Source organism: Cupressus sempervirens, chromosome 8 (genome assembly GCF_028749045.1).
Source record: "Cupressus sempervirens isolate cs-2001-9-10 chromosome 8, ASM2874904v1, whole genome shotgun sequence".
Lineage (NCBI taxonomy): Eukaryota > Viridiplantae > Streptophyta > Pinopsida > Cupressales > Cupressaceae > Cupressus > Cupressus sempervirens.
The window spans coordinates 60,730,692-60,752,487 of record NC_143125.1 but is presented as its reverse complement, the minus strand read 5'-3'; positions in this window follow the sequence as shown (position 1 = coordinate 60,752,487).

Sequence of the window (21,796 nt, the reverse complement as noted above, 5' to 3'; positions counted from 1 at the left end):
AAATAGTGGCCAAGATCATAAAGACTAGGGCATACTATATCTAGTTCAAAACATTCACCTACCTAAGGGTAGCTAGAACATTGCACAATCCAAACAAACTCTTGAGGTATCAATCACATAGGCTCATTTTGTTGGAGATTACTAGGCAACTCACATCTGCATACAATAGAGTCAAAAAAAAAACTAAAAGTCATGGGTCTAGCACATGGAAATTGGTGCTTTCAAAGTCAAGAAAAAGAAGGATATTGCCACACTTGATTTAGAATGGGATCAATATCCCCTAGAAGAGTTCAACTCCTCTTGCCCATAGGAATGGTGCAACATCTAGCAGGGAAGTAATTTGAACATAAAGATGCAGTGGAAGACCATTGGATGAATGTAGTAGATGACTATGATATATACATAAGGGATTACTATAGGTTGACTTTATATTTGGTAGAAGTGTCTCTCAAGATGAAGATCTCATTAAAGGCTATTGAGAAAGATATAAAAGACATCTTGGATCCTCTATACAATAGGGACAATATTTACAATAGGCCTATTATGAATGCAAAGATTGGAAGAGATGAAAATGCAGACATTAATCACCATGGAAGGAACTTAACTCAATTAACAAAGGACTAGATCAAGAAACCTTTTAAACTTGATCTAGTTCCTTAGGTTGTTCCTCTTGAAGTCATAACATGTCCAGTGAAGGGTAAAGGTCCAAAATTTATAGTACCAACCTTCCCTACACAACTCCTAGTGAGGCTAAAAATGGTACATCAACATGAGATGGAGGTTGAGTACTTTAGGGTGGATAAGGGAAAGAATAAAAGGAAGAGGGTGTCTACCAAAGAACAAGTTAAGCTAGAAGCTCTAGAGAGTACAATACAAGAACCTGAACAAGAAACTAGACAAGAACCACAAGTACCCCCATAGGAAGAACGGGTGTAGGGTGAATAGGTAGAAGAAGATTAGAGTCTGCCACTAGCTAGTACAAAGGAAGAAGCCTCCCTCTTAGTTCCTAAAAAGGCTAGGATGGGGACATGAAGGAGAAGATTGAAGAAGAAAGACACTCCACCCTCACAAGTGCCTAAGATAATCCCTGCAACTGAGGTGGAAGAAGAAGAAAGGGAGGAGATCAAATATGTCCCCTTGAGTCAAAGGACTCATGCTACTAGGGCCATAGAAGAAGAGAGAATAATTTCAACAATCATGCCTCCTTCTACTCCAAAAGAGCCTATTTAGGTGTCTACATTAGAGGATGTATGACAAAAATCGATTGATGATATGCATGGGTAAGAAACAAATGACTTTGACCTTTTTGATTTTGATTTCATGCTAGTAGGCACTAAGATGGTGGGTGAGAAGATAAGAGACACTCCCATGAATGAATCCCTAGGAGAGGACTACAATCAAATGTCAACTCTACCTCAAGGATCTCTAGGAATACCACCACCATCATCTCAAGATTTATCTTTCTTGGATAAAGGCTCAAAAATACCACTTCTTCTTGCTATAGAAATAGAAGAACAAGTAGTGGAGGAAGCAGAGCCCTAACAATTGCAACCCAATGAAGTATCAAAGGAGGGGGAAATACCTAAAGAGCCTCAATAGAATCCTCATGATACAAAGGCTATGACCTTAGCCCAAGTAGATACAAAGACTCCATTTATTGATCTATCTCAAAGGGAGAAGTCTCCAAAGAGGGCTGATAAGGGAAAGGGGCCTATAGTAGAAATCACCTCTTTAGTCAAATACATGTCTCCAATGGGCACCACACTAGCATGGCTAAAGAGGGAGGTTTTTTTCTAGTAGAACAAACAGTTGGATCTAACAGTTGATGAGAGAATGAGAGAGCTAATTAAAGTTATCAAGAAGCTTGAGCCACCCACGGGTGATGCACAACCACTGGCCTTCATTATGAAGAATCGAGATAAACAATTGCTTATGCACATAGCTATCCCTCCTCCACACATTGACACAGAGTATCTGACTCCTAACTATTACCAAATTAAGGAGGTCGTGTTAGGAAGGCCCATGGTAGATACTATTAGGAATAAGGTGTCTCAACCTTGTATAATTCCTATTCTTATTATTATTTGTTTTGTAAATGTATTTTTGCAAATAATATGTAAATGTGAGTGTACATATCTAGTTGGCATGTTGATCACTTACATGTGTCAGCATGTTGAAGTGTGTGAAGGAGATCATGGCTGAAAAGGTCGTGATGGATTCCTATGATGCATAAGAGCTATTTAAGGAATGAGCTATGACAGGTGTAAGAGCATCTTATGACATGGGGCCTTTTTGGGCACCCAAGAATGAGTGGTTGGTGTGTGTAAGAGAATATGGCAAAAATAGGTTGGTATGATGGATTCCCGTACACTTCTCTTGTGACCACTATTTTTGGTGGATTCTATGACAAGTTGTCATTGCTTATTCAAGGGATGGATGCCCTTTTCTCAGTATTGCATGTACATGTGGCATTGTGCATGGTTCTTGGTGCTTGAGCCATGAAAAATGCCCAACTCCTTTTTGGGCATTTTGTTGGGTCTTAAGATGTTCATAAAAGTAGTATTGCATGTTGAAAATGTAAGAGAGAGGAAGAGGAGAGTGTGTAGGTACTGAGGTGCTGTTGAAGTCTTCTATTGTTGATGTTAAACTTGCATTACAAGTGTATTGTAACCTTGTGTTGAAGATAATATATTGTGCAGGTTTTGAAGGGGTGGGGTTGTTTTACCAAAAGGTTTTACCCCACCAGCAAATCTTTGTGTTATGTGTTTTTTTCTCTATCTATTTTCTATATGCATGGTTGTCTATAATATTGTTGTTTATATGATATCGAATTTGCAAGTGTAAATTTTTTAAAAGGATTTACACCATACTTTCCTTAAGAGATTAGTGTAGGAAGCTATTTCTGCACCTGAGTTTCCTTACAAGTGGTATCCAAGCTTGATCAACTTTTAATCCTAGTTGTTGGGTAGGGTTTTTTGAGCTAATCTCAAGTTGAGTGGGAGTCTTGTGCAGAGCATCCTGAATCTTATTTGCAAATTGAGATGGTGAGTTCATCATATGGAAGAATGGAGGTGGAGAAATTTAATGGCACTAATTTTGAGTTGTGGAAACTCAAGATGGAAGACATGTTGGAAGATTGTGACCTATGGGAAGCAACTTCCAGTGCTACAAGACCAGCAACTGTAGCTCAAGCAGATTGGGATATCAAAGACCGTAAAGCTAAGGGTCTCATAAGACTCTATTTAACTGATGTAGTTCTTCTGAATGTTCTAGATGAGAAAACCACATATAGTTTGTGGACACGACTTGGGTCTATGTATCAGGCCAAATCTCTAGTGAACAAGTTGTTCCTGAGGAAGAAGTTGTACTCTTTGCGCATGGAGGAAGGTGGATCATTAATAGATCATTTAAATGCATTTAATCTACTGGTTGCACAGTTGACATCAGCTGGTGTCAAGTTAGAGGAGGAGGATCGTTGCTACACACTTTTGTGTTCTTTATCGGATTCATGGGACCATTGTGTGATGGCTCTCGGAAGCACGTTAGTCACTTTCAAAATGGATGATGTGGTGTCTTTGCTGCTATCAGAGGAGATGCATAGAAAGGCTTCTATTTCAAAAAAAGATGCCCTTGCTGTTCGTGGGAGATCCAAGGAAAGAGGGAAGAAAAATAACAATAAGTCTGAAAATAAGGGTAGATCCAAATCTTGTGGGAAGTCAAAGACTTCCAATAAGTCCAAGAAAAAATGTTGGAACTGTGATAAACCTAGGCACTTCTGTAAAGATTGAAAAGATAAAAAGAATAAGAAGAAAGGTTCAGATTCAACATCAGAAAGATCTCAAGAAGATGGCAATGCATTCATCATAGCTTTGGCAGCCCATGCATCTGATGATGTGTGGTTGGTTAACTCGGGTGCATCTTTTCACATGACCTCTCATCGAAACTGGTTCTCAAAATATGAAGAGTTTGATGGTGGAAAGGTGTACTTGGGTGATGATACTCACCTAAAGATAGTTGGATGCGGAAGGGTCACTATCAAATTTTTTGATGGATGAGTAAATGGAATCAATGGAGTTATGCACATTCTAGGTTTGGCATGAAACCTATTATCTATAAGTATATTGAATGATGTAGGTGTGCAAGTTGGTTTTTCAAAAGAAGGATGCAAGATGATGAGAGGATCGATAGTGCTTGCAAGGGGTACTAGGAGAGGTACCTTATTTCAGCTAGATGCATGTATTCCTCTATGTAATAGTTCTTCATCCTCACCATCTAAATGAGCAGTGAAGAATTTTGTGGTTATTGGTTATAATGGCAATGCAAACACTTTGGAAAGTAAGCTTCCTACAGAAAAGACAATGCTATGGCATATGAGATTTGGTCACATTGGTGAAAAGGGTCTCAGAACCCTAAAAAATAAAAAACTTGTTGAGGGGTTAAATGATTGCAATCTCGAGTTTGACTTTTGTGAACATTGTATCTATGGTAAACAAAATAGTGTTTAGTTTTACTCTAGTTCTCACAAATATTTTGATGTTTTGGATCTTATTCATTCTGATGTATTTGGTTCTGTAAAAGTTCCTTCAATCTCCAAGTGTGTATTTTTTGTATCTTTCATAGATGATTACAGTAGAAGGACATGGATTTATTTCCTTAAAACTAAGACACAAGTCTTTAGTCGATTCAAGGAATTTAAAGCCCTTGTAGGGAATTAGACTAGTAAGAAGATTAAGTGTGTGAGAATTGACAATGGTGGTGAGTTTTTCTTAGTAGAGTTTGAACAATTCTATAAAGAATGAGGCATTGAGAGGTAGAAGACAACTCCTTATACCCCACAAAAAGATGTAGTTGCAGAAAGAATGAACAAGACACTAATGGAGAAGGCTAGGAGTATGCTTAGTGGAGCTGGCTTAGAACAAAAGTTTTGGGCCGAAGCTGTGGCCACTGCTTGCTATCTAGTTAATAGATCTCCTACATTAGCCCTTGTTGGTAAGACACCGATGGAGGTGTGTTCTGGTAAGAAGCCTTCAATTAGACATCTTTGTGTTTTTGGTTGTGAAGCTTATGCACATGTTCCAAAGGAGAAAAGATCTAAGTTGGAAAAAAAAGTTATTAAATGTATTTTCATTGAGTACAGTGCTGGTGTGAAAAGATACAAGCTTTGGGATCCTATGACTAGTAAGGTGTTGTATAGTAGAAATGTTATTTTTAGAGAGCTAACATCCTCTCCTATTGTGCTACAACCAGATGAAAAAGAAAAGAAAGAAGATATTGTTCAGTTTCCTCCTACCCCTGAGAAGACTGAACAGAAAGACCATGTTGGGTCTAATGATGAGGAGAGCTCTAGCAGCTCTGATAGTTCAGAAGAAGAAGAGGAAGAACAACCTCAACCTTAGCCTTTGAGGAGATCCACAAGAGTAACAAAGTAGCCAAAAAGGTTTGGTTATTCTATGTTAGATTCTAATTGTGCTTACGCTTTGGTTACTAATACTGATGAGCCTAGATCTATGAAAGAGGCTTTGGGTATTGAAGATGCAGGTTCTTGGATTGAGGCCATGGATGATGAGATAGCTTCATTGGATAAAAACACAAATTGGGACCTTGTACCTTTTCCTAAAGGATGAAAACCTATTGATAGTAAATGGGTGTTCAAGAAGAAATTTTGTACAAATGGCAGTGTTGAAAGGTAAACAGCTAGGTTGGTTGTGAAAGGGTATTCACAGGTAGAGAGAATAGATTATGGTGAAATATTCTCTCCTGTTGTAAAGTTGACATCCATTAGATTTCTGTTATCTCTTGCAACATCATATGATTTAGAGATAGAACAGATGGATGTGAAGACAACTTTCCTTCATGGTGATTTGGAGGAAGAAATTTATATGTCATAGCCTTAGCACTACATTGTTAAAGGTAAAGAATCTTGGGTTTGCAGGTTAAAAATGTCTTTATATGGTTTGAAGCAATCTCCTAGGATGTGGTACCTTAAGTTTGATGCCTTTGTGTTGTCAATTGGATTTGTAAGATCAAAATCAAATCATTGTATTTATTTTAGAGTTCAAGATGATCGCCTTCTTATTATTGCATTATATGTTGATGATATGTTGCTATTTGGGAAGGGTAAGGGTATGATTTCTATTTTTAAATCTTAGTTGTCAGCACAGTTTGAGATGAAAGATCTTGGGGCAGAAAGGTACATCTTGGGTATAGAAATCAATACAGACAGGTCTAATAGAAAACTTTTTTTGAGTCAGAGTAAGTATGTGAAGTCTGTGTTGGATAGGTTCAACATGGAAGATTGTAGACATTTGTGTGTTCCTATTTCTGTGGGAACAAAGTTATCTGTAGAAGATTGTCCAAAATCTCCTAGTGAGATGGAGGACATGAGTAGAGTACCTTAGGCTAGTGTAGTTGGTAGTCTTATGTATGCTATGGTCTGTACTAGACCAGACATTGCCCAAGTAGTGGGAGTTCTAAGCCAGTTTATGGCTAATCTTGGATGGGTACACTGGGATGCAGTTAAGAGAGTATTTAGATATTTGAGGGGTACATCAGATTACTCCATATGTTATCATGGTAACTCTTCTGGAGCTCCACATTCAATTTGCATTCATGGATTTTTGGATTCAAATTGGGCAAGTGATATTGACAGTAGGAGATCCACTAGTGGTTATGTGTTCACTATGTTTGGTGGTGCCATCAGTTGGATGAGTAAGCAACAACCTGTGGTTGCTTTGTCCGCTACAGAAGCTGAGTACATGGCTGCTACTCATGCTTGTAAGGAAGTCATTTGGCTTAGGAGACTATGTTCTAATATTGGTGTTGATGTAGGAAAGATTACTATTTCATGTGACAATCAGAGTGCTATTTTCCTTGCAAAGAATCCAACTTTTCATGCCAGAACAAAGCACATTGATGTGTAGTTTCAGTTTGTGAGAGATATGGTGGAAGATGGAAAGGTAAATTTGGAGAAGGTAGATACTGCAAAGAACGTTGTAGATGCATTGAAAAAACTACTGGGCACAGAGAAGTTTAGATGGTGTTCGGAGTCTATGAGCTTTGCCTATAGCGGTTAATCCTTGTTATGTTCCTATTGCTCTTACAAGGTGCTCGATGAGTGGGAGAATGTTAGGAATAAGGTGTCTCAACCTTGTATAATTCCTATTCTTATTATTATTTATTTTGTAAATGTATTTTTGTAAATAATATGTAAATGTGAGTATACATGTCTAGTTGGCATGTTGCTCACTTACATGTGTCGGCATCTTGAAGTGTGTGAAGGAGATCATGGCTAAAAAAGGTTATGACAGATTCCTATGACGCATAATATCTATTTAAGGAATGAGCTATGATAGGTGTAAGGGAATCTTCTGACATGGGGCCTTTTTGGGTGCCCAAGAATGAGTGGTTGGTGTGTGTAAGAGAATATGCCAAAAATAGGTTGGTATGATAGATTCCCTTACACTTCTCTTGTGACCACTATTTTGGTCTAATTCTATGACAAGCTATCATTGCCTATTCAAGGGATGGACACCCTTTTCTTGGTATTGCATGTACATGTGGAATTGTGCATGGTTCTTGGTGGTTGAACCATGAAAAATGCCCAACTCCTTTATGGGCATTTTGTTGGGTCTTAAGATGTTCATAAAAGTAGTATTGCATGTTGAAAATGTAAGAGAGAGGAAGAGGAGAGTGTGTAGGTATTGAGGTGTTGCTGAAGTCTTCTATTGTTGTTGTTAAACTTGCATTGCAAGTGTATTGTAACCTTGTGTTGAAAATAATACATTGTGCAGGTTTTGAAGGGGTGGGGTTGTTTTATCGAAAGGTTTTTCCCCACTGGTAAATCTTTGTGTTATGTGTTTCTTTCTCTATCTATTTTCTATATGCATGGTTGGCTGCAATATTGTTGTTTATATGATATCAAATTTGTAAGTGTAAAATTTTTAAAAGGATTTGCACCATACTTTCCTTAATAGATTAGTGTAGGAAGTTGTTTCCGCACCTGAGTTTCCTTACAGATACTACAAAAGTAATGATTACTATGAGCATGAAGGAGGTGTTTAGGCACATGGACCAATATGAGTTCAAGTTAATTATGTTGAGGAAACAAAATGAGCTTCTAAGAGGATATTTTCATGGAGTTGTGGACCCAATAGACTTGGATCATCTAGAGATCACTCTTGTTGTGGAACTAGAGATAAAAGATAAGGGCAATGTATAGTTGGACCCATTTTTGGATGCATATCAGTATGGCATGACAATTTTGAGGAGAAAGCTATACAGATATAGGGAAATTTGAACCTATTACACCATATTTAGTCAAGTGCAGATAAATTGGTGTCCATAGTGAACCAATATTTTGGGTTGATGGATGAGGTACATACCTTGGCAAAAGACCTACAAGATTTGACATCAATAAAAGGTCAAAGGTATCATACACTCATGGAAGTTATACAATAGAGGAGCTTGATAAGCTCAATGATTGGATAGATAAAATATCATCTACTAATAAAGTCATGGAGGGCTACATGAAGATATATAGAGAATAAGGGATAAAACTAAAGAGAAAATTTTGGAAGTAGAAAGGTATTATAAAATTGCTTGCCTTGATATTTTTGAAAATGAGTTAAAAACCAAACTCATATTGATGCAATCAGTGGTCCAAATTTTTTGAAGAACCTTTGAATATGCTACATCAAATGAAGATATCAGGCAAGCATTCAAGACTGAGGAGGTATTGTTAGAGCTTGACACCAAAATTAAGGATTTTGTGGCAACCTAGATAGAGGTCAATAATTATTGGCAAGTTGTTAAGGATAAATATGGAGCTTTGGATTTTCTAGAAGCTACCCAAGTAATGGAGATAATTTAGAATTTCAAGGGGAAACATCTAGACATAATCTTGGTGTAAACGAGAAGAAAACCCAAATGCTGGAAATTCAATTTTGACAACTAGGAAAATTTTGCAGTTTTTGAACTTGTCATCAGGGTATGCAGGTGCATAGGAGGTGCATCAACAATTTTGAAGAATCAATAGTATGCCAATAGTTAATTTCTAGTTGCTATGTTAAGAGCATTCCATTCACTAGAAACACATTTTGATGGCAGTTCAACTCCTAGAAACATTTAGAGAAGGCCAAGCTTTCATTTTTAGAGCTTCCAATGACTCTCAAATCCTTTGGCAACTTCCTTCTTCTTATACAATTCTTCTCTAATTTTTTTAAGCCATGTAAAGGCTCATGCAACCATTAATTGATATAAACAAGGGTGGAAACCTAGTTAGCACCCTTTAGTTTGTATATAATTAGTTTTTAGCATGAGTTTCATTATAAGAATTCTCTCTCCTAGCAAAAAGGGAGGAGATGATCTTATAAATACATGGATGTAATATGTACTCCAGGCCATTATTTTGATGTAATAATATATACTATTGGTGCTCTCATTTTAAGTGTAGTTATTATTGTCAATGCATGTTCATGAATAATAATAGGCCCAATGATTTTATTGTGTTGTTGTGATTTTGTGACCATTTAGTTCTAGTTTTTTTGTTGTGTTAATGAATTTTTTTGATATACCAAGTTGGAGAAAAGATCACCTATTGTTATTGCATAGCTTATTGTCTTGCATGAGCACACTTTTTGTGGCCTTTCGATTTGATGAGAAGTGAAATATCTTTCACTTATTGTTGAGTTCTCATTAATGATTGCATCAATGCAATTGAGGAAGTGTTGATCCTATTTTCATTGGTTTCCTACTCGATCTTTTCGATGATTTAACTTGCAAATGTGTTGTGTCTATGGTTTATGTCTATTAGAAATTTTCCTTTCAAGTTATTTTTTTTAATCTCTGATTACCGTATATTTTTTATTTTCTTTTCTAACACTTGTTCAAAATATTAATTCATATAGTTACATGATAAATTGTATTCATCATAAAACAAAAATACCAAAAAAATCTCTTTCTTGGTTACTTTTCAAAATAGTAGATCAAACATATTATCTAAAATTGGTTGGAACTAGAAAAGGCCTCCTCATGAACATACACATTTATCTTCAATTGAGAGGATTCTAGTAGGTCACAACATTTTCCAGAACCTTGGAGTTGATCCTAGATTATCTTTTCAAGAAAGGAGTTCAAAAGGATTCATGTTGTTAAGCGTCATGCAAAATGACAACTCATGAGTTACTTTTAGTATGTTACTTGTGTTATAATGTGTGACCTCCTTCTATAAAATGATGTTATGAAATTTTGTAGACATAAGAAATGTGTGTAGTACATGATTCATTGAAGTAGTCACATCTTAGTTAGGTGGTATGTGAGTATTGGACAAATAAATGGTTTAGAATTGATCATATGGCTGGAAAATTGACTATTAAGTTTTTCAAAAGATTACAAGAAATACTAAATATAAGAGCATTAATTGAATATTATTGAATCAATTATTGGTAAAGGTAGTGAATTTTTTAATTAATGACATGTAAAGGTGGCAAATGAGAAAATATAATTTCCAAGTACAAATGCCTTGTGTAAAATGTATCTCTACATTTATGATAAGAAAAAGATAGTTAGCAAGAAATTCTTTATCTTGTTTGACATACTTGTTAGTTTCTCAAATGATTACACTTACTATAAAAATATGGATTCCTACAGTTGAATATTATTCTAATGATAATATTGCTCGTCCCAACTAATAATGTTGTTAATGTATGTGAAAGATTTGATCACTTGTTATGTTGTCATTGATATCAATCCTTAGTTGTTCATAAATTATACCAATTTAGTAGAGCTTCATATCATTTTATTGATGAAGAAGATTTGAAGAAAGTATAATGATGATGTAAGTGTTGATAAGTGTGTGGTATTCAATGGGAACTTGAATGTGTTAGATTGTGATAGCATAATGTTGGTTTGATTGTTTTACATGATTTGATTAAGTGTTGAGATCATGTATATGTAAGAAAATTTAGTTGATGAATAAAGAACCACAATATTAAATGAACTATTATAGTTTTCACCAATTACCTGAAGAAGAAATGAAGAATATGTAGTGTCAACTGAGCAATTATAGTATTAACAAAGTCTAGTTTTGACTGAGAAAAATCTAATGTTAATTGAGAATGAAAAGGAAGAATAGTTTTGGTGATAGAAAGATAAGTATTAGTGGAGATTTATTTTTAGGAGAAATGTTTATTACATGGTTAAGAAAGAAACATAGTCATATATCGCTGTCTACTATTGAAGTTATATTTCTACTACTATTAATTGTTCAAATACTATTTGGATCAAGAAATTGTTGGAAGGTGTGCAAGAGAAAGTTGTTGAACATGTTAGTATCTATTATGAAAACACAAGTGCTATTAAAGTATCAAAGAATCCTATGATGCATACAAAAACCAAGCACATTTCTATAAAATAGCACTACTTGAGGGAGAAAGTACAATAGAAACAAGTAATATTGGAGTATGTGAAGTCTTTGTTAGAAATGGAAAATACTAAGAGGGTTAATATTTCACAAACTTTGGCCCAATTATGGATATTTTTATAAACTTAAAAAATGCCAATCTAATTAAGAAAAAAATTAAATATAAAAGTAACACAATGTAACTCATAACATGATTATTTTTTAACTAGGGAAACCCTGGCCAATGGAAAACCTTAATGGGGATGGTATCCACAAAATGATCTACAAGTCAAAAGTATCTTATAAAAGATATTGTCCCTATCAGGAGTCTATTACATCTATATAGTGTCTTTGTCCTTGTTAGAAGACTAGGCCTTGTTAGAAGCCTCATCCCTATTAGGAGTTGATATTACAATTACAAAAGTATGCAAGATGAGCCCACTTCTCAAACATGTAGTAACAATGATGTATTCTATATAGAAAAGGTATAGATACAATTTTTTTTTGACAATGTTGATATCTACAAAATCTGATTTTTCCTTTGAAGATCTCTTTATGCAACTTCACATATATTGTCCTTTCCCTTCTCTAACATAAATTTTGTAGCATATAGAAATTATATTTCAATGTCCAAAAATATCACCCAACTTCACATTTCCAAGTCTTTTCTTTATACCTTGCTTTTATGTCTTGTTGGCCTTCATGTCTTCATATGTGTCCCAAAAGAAAAAAATAAGTTTTTTCTAAGTTAGGGTTTGTATGCCTAAAATGTAAGAACACTTCTACGAGTCATTATATCCAAGATTTCTAAAAAATGAGGTCTCTAATGGTAGCTCATAGCTCTCTATTCATGGAGTGCAAGGGTTTGTAATGGAGGCCCTCAGTTTGACCTAGTTTGTGTGGTGTAGGAGTGCCCACATAAAGTTATTTTGGATGTGATTTTTGCATGAGCTGACTTGAGGAATTTATCTCAATTTTTTCATTGGGATAAGATCTTTTCTTGGGATTCATATAGATCATTGTGGGGTCATTCTTTCCTATTCTGTATTGATCTAGAATTTTCTACATTATAATAATCTAGAATATTCTATATACTGTGCTAGCAAGTATAAATAGAGTTTTAGGTTTAGGTTTAGGTCAAGTTTTTGGATAGAAAGTTACAAGGAGAAGAAATCTATAGAAAAATAAGTGTATGTATTATTCATTTTATAAATCAATTAGAAGAATTTTCTTATCTATCTTTTTCTGGTGCTGGTTCCTTTTGTTTTTGCTTCCATTAAATTTATATCTGCATCATTTTTGTTATCAAAGCTTGGGGAAAGCTCCTAAGGAACTTGGGAAAAGCTTGAGGAAAGCTTTTAGCTTCTAAGGAAAATTGGATTTTGTAATAGGTTGAGGAAAGAACTTGTAAGTGTGGCCAAAAGACTAGGTCAAGTGAAGAGAACCTAGATAAGAGACAGTGGTCACAAGAGGAGATTTATCTCATGATCAAAAGATACTATTCAATGCATGGGTTTCATAATGAAATTTTCAAAACAAGAAGAAGGAAGAAGCAAGGAAAAGAGTGGAAGAGAAAAGGAAGAAAAGAGAAGAGGAGGCCATAATAGGTCAAGATATAAAAGAATGAATGAAATTTCTAATGCAGGAACTAAGAAAACATGAAGAAAATTTAGTGCTACTAAAAGAGGAATTGTAGAAAAGTATGGAAAAAGAAAATACAGATCTAGAGCATCAACCAATTCAAATTACAAAAGCTTATACTAAGACATTGGAAGAGAAGAGTTGTCCATTGAAAGAACAACCTAATCACATTGATGTAGATATACTAGATGGATAGATTGATGCTGACATACCAAATGACCATAGTGAAGAAAATATACAAGGTGAGAAACAACATGTTTTTGATGAAACTTATGATACAAAAGTTCTTGAAGATAGAAAAGAGGTTGAAATGGTTGATGAGCATTATGATGAAATGGTTCATAAAGAGTTCGATGTTATGGTCCTTAATGCAACCAAGAAAAGGCATTTGAAGTTAAGAAAGAAGGTGGTTTGGCCTATCAAAAGGATACTAGCAGCAAGGAAGAAGACTTGTGATGAAGCTAAGAGGATAGAGGAAGCTCCAATTGTGATGAATTTGTCTCCAAGCATGGAGATATTGCAGCATAAAGACATTACAGAAAAGGATGCAACAACTCCTGCAGTAACCCAAATTAGTGATGTCATATTTAATGAGGTTCCATCTAATCCATTCATTATAGGTTTGTAGGAGTTCTAGTTGAATATGGCAAAAGTTTACACACATATGACAGTTGATTTAGGTATTGGTCAAGAGTAAAAAGAACAAATACCAAAGAATTGGAAGGCACAAAAGAGGAAGGCCAATCCAAGGGACTTGGATTCTATTGTCCCTGGAAGTATGGTGTAGGAGCACCCATATTAAGTTATTTTGGACACGATTTCTGCATGAGCCAACTTGAGGAATTTATCTCAATTTTTTCATTAGGATAAGATATTTTCTTGGGATTCGTATAGATCATTGTGGGGTTATTCTTCCCTATGGTATATTCATCTAGAATTTTCTACATTGTAATAATCTAGAATGTTTCGTATACTATCCTAGCAAGTATAAATAGAGTTTTAAGTTTAGGTTTAGGTCAAGTTTTTGGATAGAAAGTTACAGGGAGAAGAAATCTGTAGGAAAGCAAGTGTATGTATTGTTCATTTGATAAATCAATTAGAAGACTTTTATTATCTATCTCTTACTGGTGGTGGTTCCTGTTGTGTTTACTTTAATTGTGTTTATCTTTGCCATATTGTGCCCATGCAAGTACACCATGAAACAAGAGATTTAAAGATAGAAATATGCATGAAAATGAAAATGCAAACTAATCTAAATGATGACAATGCAAAGCAATGCAAGAAAAGAAACCTAATCTATGAAAGGAAATAACAATGAAATATTCTATGAAAGCAAATATGGATCTAAGCTAATATGCAAATGCAAGGATGTATCACGATGATGGAAGCCATGGATGCTTGAGAGAAGAAGACAAGAAGATAGAAGTTCTCCACAAAAAGCTTTAATGTCCAAACTCCTTCTCCAAAAATCGCTCTCTAAACCTACAACATAACAATAGCATAATAATGGATCTCCAAACCTGTACTATAACAATAGCATAATAATGGATGTTCAAAAATGAGGAGAGGACTCTCCCTTATAAAGGAAAATATGGAGGTGAGAGGCTTCTCACAACCAATATGGGATAATAGAGTTTTCTCCATGTGAGACAAAATTTCACCAGTGAGAAACGAGGAGAAGAATTAGGAGGGAAGGAAAAGGGAATTTTTTAAATTTTTACTTATTTCATTTCTTTTTTCATGTGGGATTTATTTAATTAAAAGGGAGCAAGTTCTTTTAATTAAATAGGAAATATTTAATTTAATTAAAAGAGGGGTTTTTCTCTTAATTAATTAAATGTGGATGAATTATTTAATTAAAAGAGAGGTTTTTCTTTTAATTAAATGGGGACTTATTTTATTTAATTAAAAGGGATATTTTCTTTCAATTAAATAGAACTTAGGATAAAATGATCAACCCGAGAAAAATAAATAATCAAATTTGATCAAATTGAACTAAAGATAAGGTTCTTGATGTAAGATGAAAGATATCAGAATCATAAGACCAAGGTATATCATTAAGCATGAAATATTATGCCCCAAAGGGGAATTAGAAGAAAAGAAGAGGGGTGAGAGAAAATGGAAGATAGAAGTTTGCAAGAGATGAAAAGAAACAGAAAGAAGAAAAGACAATTTGGCTAAGAGAATGCTCCAAAATTAATCAACTATTTAAGATAGAAAATTTTGATTGAGATCACAAAAGAAGATAAGGAAATGAAGATCAAAACATGACCATAGTTGATTAAAAGTCCACAAGAAAGATGAAGGGAAAACCCTCTCAAACTCATAATGCAGCCTAAAAATAAAAACTAACATGAAGTCTAATAATGCAAGCTACATGAAAATGTAAAGGTGTACTTGCAAAAGAGAAATCGTAACATAGGATTTTGTGTTCATTCATTAGAGGATGTAAAGAAACTTATTCTCATCATTGGGTCATTATTAGCATACATCAAAAAATCACTATTCTCATATTTCAAGAATTTAATCAATTGGAGATACTGAGGAGATCTTATAGCCCAACAAAAGACTACACCAATGAGGATTTCCCCCACAAAAGATTCAACGATAAAAATATGCATGCAAATGAAAATACAAACTAATCTAAGTGATGACAATGCAAAGCAACGCAAGAAAAGAAACCTAATCTATGAAAGGAAATAACAATGCAATATTAATCTATGAAAACAAATATGGATCTAAGCTAATATGAAAATGCAAGGATGTATCATGATGATGGAAGACATGGATGCATGAGAGAAGAAGAAAAGAAGGTATAAATTCTCCACAAAAAGCTTTAATGCCCAAACTCCTCCAAAAATCACTCTCCAAACCTATAGCATAACAATAGCATAATAGTGGATCTACAAACCTATAGCATAATAATAGCATAATAATAGATGTTCAAAAATGAGGAGAGGATCTCCCTTATAAAGGAAAATATGGAGGTGAGAGGCTTCTAACAACCAATATGGGATAATAGAGTTTGATCCATGTGAGACAAAATTCCACCAATGGGAAAAGAGGAGAAGAATTAAATGAGGGAAGGGAAAATTTTTTAATTTAATTTTTACTTATTCCATTTCCATTTTCATGTGGAATTTATTTAATTAAAAGGGAGATAATTCTTTTAATTAAATAGGAAATATTTAATTAAATTAAAAGAGGAGTTTTTCTCTTAATTAATTAAATGTGGATGAATTATTTAATTAAAAGAGAGGTTTTCTTTTAATTAAATGGTGACTTATTTTATTTAATTAAAAGGGAGATTTTATTTTAATTAAATAAGACTTAGGATAAAATGATCAACACTAAAAAAGAAAAAAAAGAATTTGATCAAGGAAATTGATTTGAATTGATTTAATAAAATATTGCAAACCATTGATTCAGAAAATTTGATAAATTGATAAATTGAATAATGGGGGCCCATAGTCTAGGCGACCATTTTAGGGTGCATACAAGGTTAACATCTATAATGTCATCCCTAATTAGTTAAGTAATTATTTTTGTAAACCAAAATAATTCCTTAACACAAATTACTATTTCCTTTACTTTGTCTTGTCCTACTTGTACATGACTACAACTAGTAAATCATTAATGACTTTGTTTGTATAGCTCATAAGGACTTCCTCTCTAGCATATAGGATCATCATGCCCTATTTTGTCTTGCCTCAAGTGCACACATTCCACTTTGGTGTTTGTGAACTTTGCAAACCAAAAAGGTGTCTCTGCTAATAGCTAGTCTTCACAACACTTAGACAATGTTCTAAGTTTTAAAACCAAAAATTTATCTTTACAACTTGTTGACTTAATGTAGATGACATGTTTCTATAAATGACAACCTTAATGTATTTTCATATTCACCTCTTAGCAAAATTACCAACAATCTCCCTCTTTGGCATTGATGGCAACATATGGGAAAATTGGCTATGTCCCAAAATTATAAAATTTCAAAATTGTGAAATACTTCACATGGCCATACAAAATTTTCAAAATGTAGATCATTTCTATTATATACCATATTTTACATTATACCCCCCCTTAGTATATACTCTACCTTATACCTCCTCATACTTAAATATAATTTTCCATACAATACAAAGGTGAGACAAAAAATATGTACAAGTAAAAATTTGATTTTACCTTCACTCTTTTATGTTGATGAATTTGTTAAAAATGAAATACAATTAGAAAAATTTCTTTTCAAACTGACTGTACATTTGTTCCATGCATCTTTCACTAAATATGACACTATGATAAGTGTGCATAGTCCATAAGATTTTAATTTTGTGGCATGAAATTATGGCTAAGTAAAGTTCTCATAAGATATCTTGGCCTTCAAGAAATCATCAAGTTTCTTCTACACTTGGTCAATCTTCAAGGATAAATTTTCTTAATAGAAAAAAAATTGTAATCTGTTCTTCTTGCTGACCTCCAACATTCTTTTCTCGTCATGAATCTTTCTTATCCTTTGTTCCCAAGTCAACAATTTGAGCATCTGTATTTTTTAGTTCATTAATAACACTTTTTAATTTATCTTCCTTGTTATTCATTTATGAGGTAAAGGTCTGCATGTATTCATATGTCAAGGCATATTTATCATATAATTATTTTATTTCATGAATAGACTTCCTCAACTCTTTAATTCCAGCATCTAAATTTGTAAAGTCATCATTAACATTGTTACTTACCTTACTGAAAGGATGTGCATCATGTTCAACTTGGGGCTTAGTAGTGGCTATCTCTACCACTGTCTTGAAATAACTGTCAAAATCTTCCACTACTTTATTTTCCTTCTTATGAAGATCACTTTCACAAATTTGAATTGGAATCAAACTTGCATTTTACTTGTCACCTTCTCAAGAGTTTCTTGTGTAATCTTGGTTTCCTTTCTTTTATCAATATTTCTACTAATAGAATATGTGTAAACTAATCCCAATGGTTCAATATCAGTTACTTTTGTACTTTTAGAGATTCACATCATACTTTCTAGGAGTGAATCCAATGGGGTTTGTGTAGTGTTGAGAGTCTCTATACTTGGTTCCTTTGTAGGAGTAACTACCTGAATCTACAAATTATGACTATCTCTTTGATCTTTGGTTTTTTCTTTCTCCTTTGTTACTAGTTTCTCTATCTCTTTTCCTTTCCCACTGTCTTCTTTTAGAGTTCCAACTTCTTGTTCTATTATTATCTCTTTCTCTACCTTTGTGTGTCTAAGTTGTAGTGTGAATGATGATGTTTCTTGCACTATTATTTTGCAATTAGTTTGTATCTTAGGGTCTACATTCTTGATATTTTCAGCCAATGTGGCTAAGTCTTCATCCTTCTTTTCTTCTTCTCCCTTCTTCTCCTCACCTTCTTTCTTTTTGTCATTAGAACCAAGATAGTCATGAACCAAGTTCTCTATGGCCAAATTTTCAGCAATAGTGGCTTGATCTTGAAAAATATCCTATGTATCATAAAAAATAATATGTGTATTGTCAATGTTCATTGTGTCATCATAAATTGTTATATGTGGTGTCTCTAAAACTATTTCTTATGTAGCCTTGCTATCTTCTACTTATGCCATTACAATGTCTACCTTTTCTTCTAATTTAGTAGGAGTTAGGATCTATGTCGCTCCCCTTTTCATTAGAATTCCTTCCTCTTGATCAGGCTAAGGTGCATCAAAAATTATTTTGTCTTCTGAAGTCTCTTTAAAATCATGAAACTAGGAATTGGATGAATTCACTTTCAATATGCTTCAAGACACTTCAAATCTTCTCTTAAATTTTCTTCCAAGGTCTCTTCAAATCTTTGCACAATTAAATAATAACCATTCAATTGATTTCAACTATTATATTTGATTCAATTCAATTATAGGGTGAATGCACCAAGATGGTGTTCAAAAAGGGGGGTATAACTAGACACCTTTTTTTTCTAAAATCAAGTAAACTTGAACTTGGATGACACATTTGAGGGTCATCCACTAAAAATGACAAGATGTGAAAAATATATAAATTGTATTACTTTGAATCTACTTCATAAACTACTAGAGATTTTACAAAATGGATGAGATTAGGTGGGTCAAACCCTATGCACAACAAAAATAGTTCCAATTTTTTTATAGAAAACATAACATAGTTATTTTAGTGTGCAATACAGAAGATTTAGTTATATTCAGTATTTTGCATATCCCTTTGGTAGGATGATAGCTAAGAGTCATATCTATAAGTTGTGTATTTTTTTGTAATTTATGATCAATATTGTATTTTATTATTTATTTTATTCATGTTATTTTTTGTAGGGTATTTGCATCTACAATCATTGGAAAGAACAAGAGAGGAATGATTGAAAAACAAGAGGCAATAAAGGAAAAAATAAGGGAGCATACGAGGAGATTACATGAAGGTACATCATCAAATGTGTCCATTTTAAGTGATAAAATTCTACCTATTGACATTGATGTCACAAACACGCCTAGTTTGACAAATAAAAAATGTTGAACATAACCCATTTGAAATGATTATGACAAATACACTTATATCACCTAATGCACCTAATGCAATCTCAAGTTGAAATGATGAATGCACATGAGGTAAGTAATAAAAATATAGAGCATGCACCTACATCAACATATCCTAGAATACCTAAAAATTTCAAATGTATACAATAAAAAAGTTGAGTACCTGACAAATATCAAATGTGTAGAATAGAAATGTCGAATGTGCACAATACACATCTCAAATATATTCAATACAAAAGTTGAATATATGTTAATGTCATGTTACAACCACAAATACATATTTATATCACTATCAATATCTATGACTATGTAGGATCATCAAAATTGAGTCTCTCTAATGTAGTTGGTGGCTCACAAGGTGTTTGCAGAAGAAAAATTAAAACACACTATCAAATATCTTATCTATAAGTAATATAAAAATAAGTAGAAATTGGGTTGTAAGTTGTGGATAGTTGAGTTGTTCATTACCTTATCCCTTTGTCCATAATTAGACTAAATGATAATTCTAATGAGATCCTTCTTCAATGGATGGGACTCCCAACAAAATGATGAGGTAGAGTGATGACGAGAGACACAACTATCAGTGGATCAATCCTTATAGCAGGCACAACCACTGATGAATCAATGCTAGTATGAGGCATAACTTGTATGGTAAGCGATAAAATTTTAGCATTATAGAGTGGCATTAGGAATTCCAAATATAGTAAAAAAATAAAAACATACTACACCCTAAGCTAGATCTCTCATGCTAGAAGGAGGTACAACCACTAATGAATCAATACTAGTATGAGGCACAACCTGTATGGTAAGAGATCAAATTTTAGCATTACAGAGTGGCATTAGAGATTCCAAATAGAGTAAAAACAAAAAAATACATATTGCAACCTGAGCTAGATCTCTCATGCTAGCAGGAGGTACAACAACTGATGAATCACTGCTGGTATGAGGCACAACCTGTATGGTAAGTGATAAAATGTTAGCATTAGGGATTCCAAATAGAGTAAAAAAAAGTATTGCAACTTGAGCTAGATCTCCCATGCTAGTAGGAGGTACAACCACTAATAAATCAATGTTGGTCTGAGGCACAACATGTATGGTGAGTGATAAAATGTTAGCATTATAGAGTGGCATTAAGGATTCTAAATAGAGTAAAAAAACAAAAGAAATACCATAGCTTGAGCTAGATCTCCCATGCTTTCAGGAGGCACAAACACTAACAAATCAATGTTGGTATGAGACATAGCCTATGTGGGAAGTGATATAATGTTAGAATTATAAAGTAGGTGTTAGGGATTTCTATCACACACACAAGCAATCCAAATTGAGATCACAAGAGGGCTTCAACTAGGACTCTACATACATAGCTATGGCCTCTATTTTGTTTGACTCCTAACAAAATGAAATGGGAAAGGATTTGCATGAAGTCTCAAATAGAGATGTAATAAATAAAAGATAAATAACACATGCTAATAAGACAAATTGTTGATAATTACTATAAAACTATAAAAAAAAATGTACTCATTTATAAATGCAACTGTTTAAAATGTATAAAGAGAAAATGCATACTATAACCTAAAATTTATGAGAAGGAAAATACACAGTCTCAAGTGAATTCATCAACTCTAAAAAACTTATTTTTTTCTACATATATTCAACAAACAAGTCAACACATATTCATCAATATTGAGTACATGTATATAAATTCATTCATAATAAATCTCAAAATATAAACTTGACTTGTATTTAATAACTTTTGTTTTTTTGTTTTGTTTCAGTGTTCTTGTTTATTTCCTTCCCTTTCCTCCAAACCTCAAGCTATGTGGAGTACGCTAAATAAGAAACAAAATATAACATAAAAGGAATCAATGAGATACATCATGAGTTCAACTCAAATCATAAACTTGATAAGTGTGCAAGCTATGATACTGCATAGCTCTCAAGGCCAAATTTAGTGGTAGAAAGTGTGGTATCATCAATTCGAGAAATTTTAGCCCCAAACAAGCCCTATAAAATAGTAAATAATATTGTTATAAATATTAGATAATGTTGTAAATGGAAAGAAGGCACAATAACAACAAGAAGATTATATTAGGTAAAGAAGAAAAAAGAAAGACTTGAAGGACAATAGTGGAAGGATAATTGAAAGATAGGAAAAATTGAGGCTCAAAAAGACTACAACACCTAAATTGAAAACAAAGAGACTGAGAAGGAAA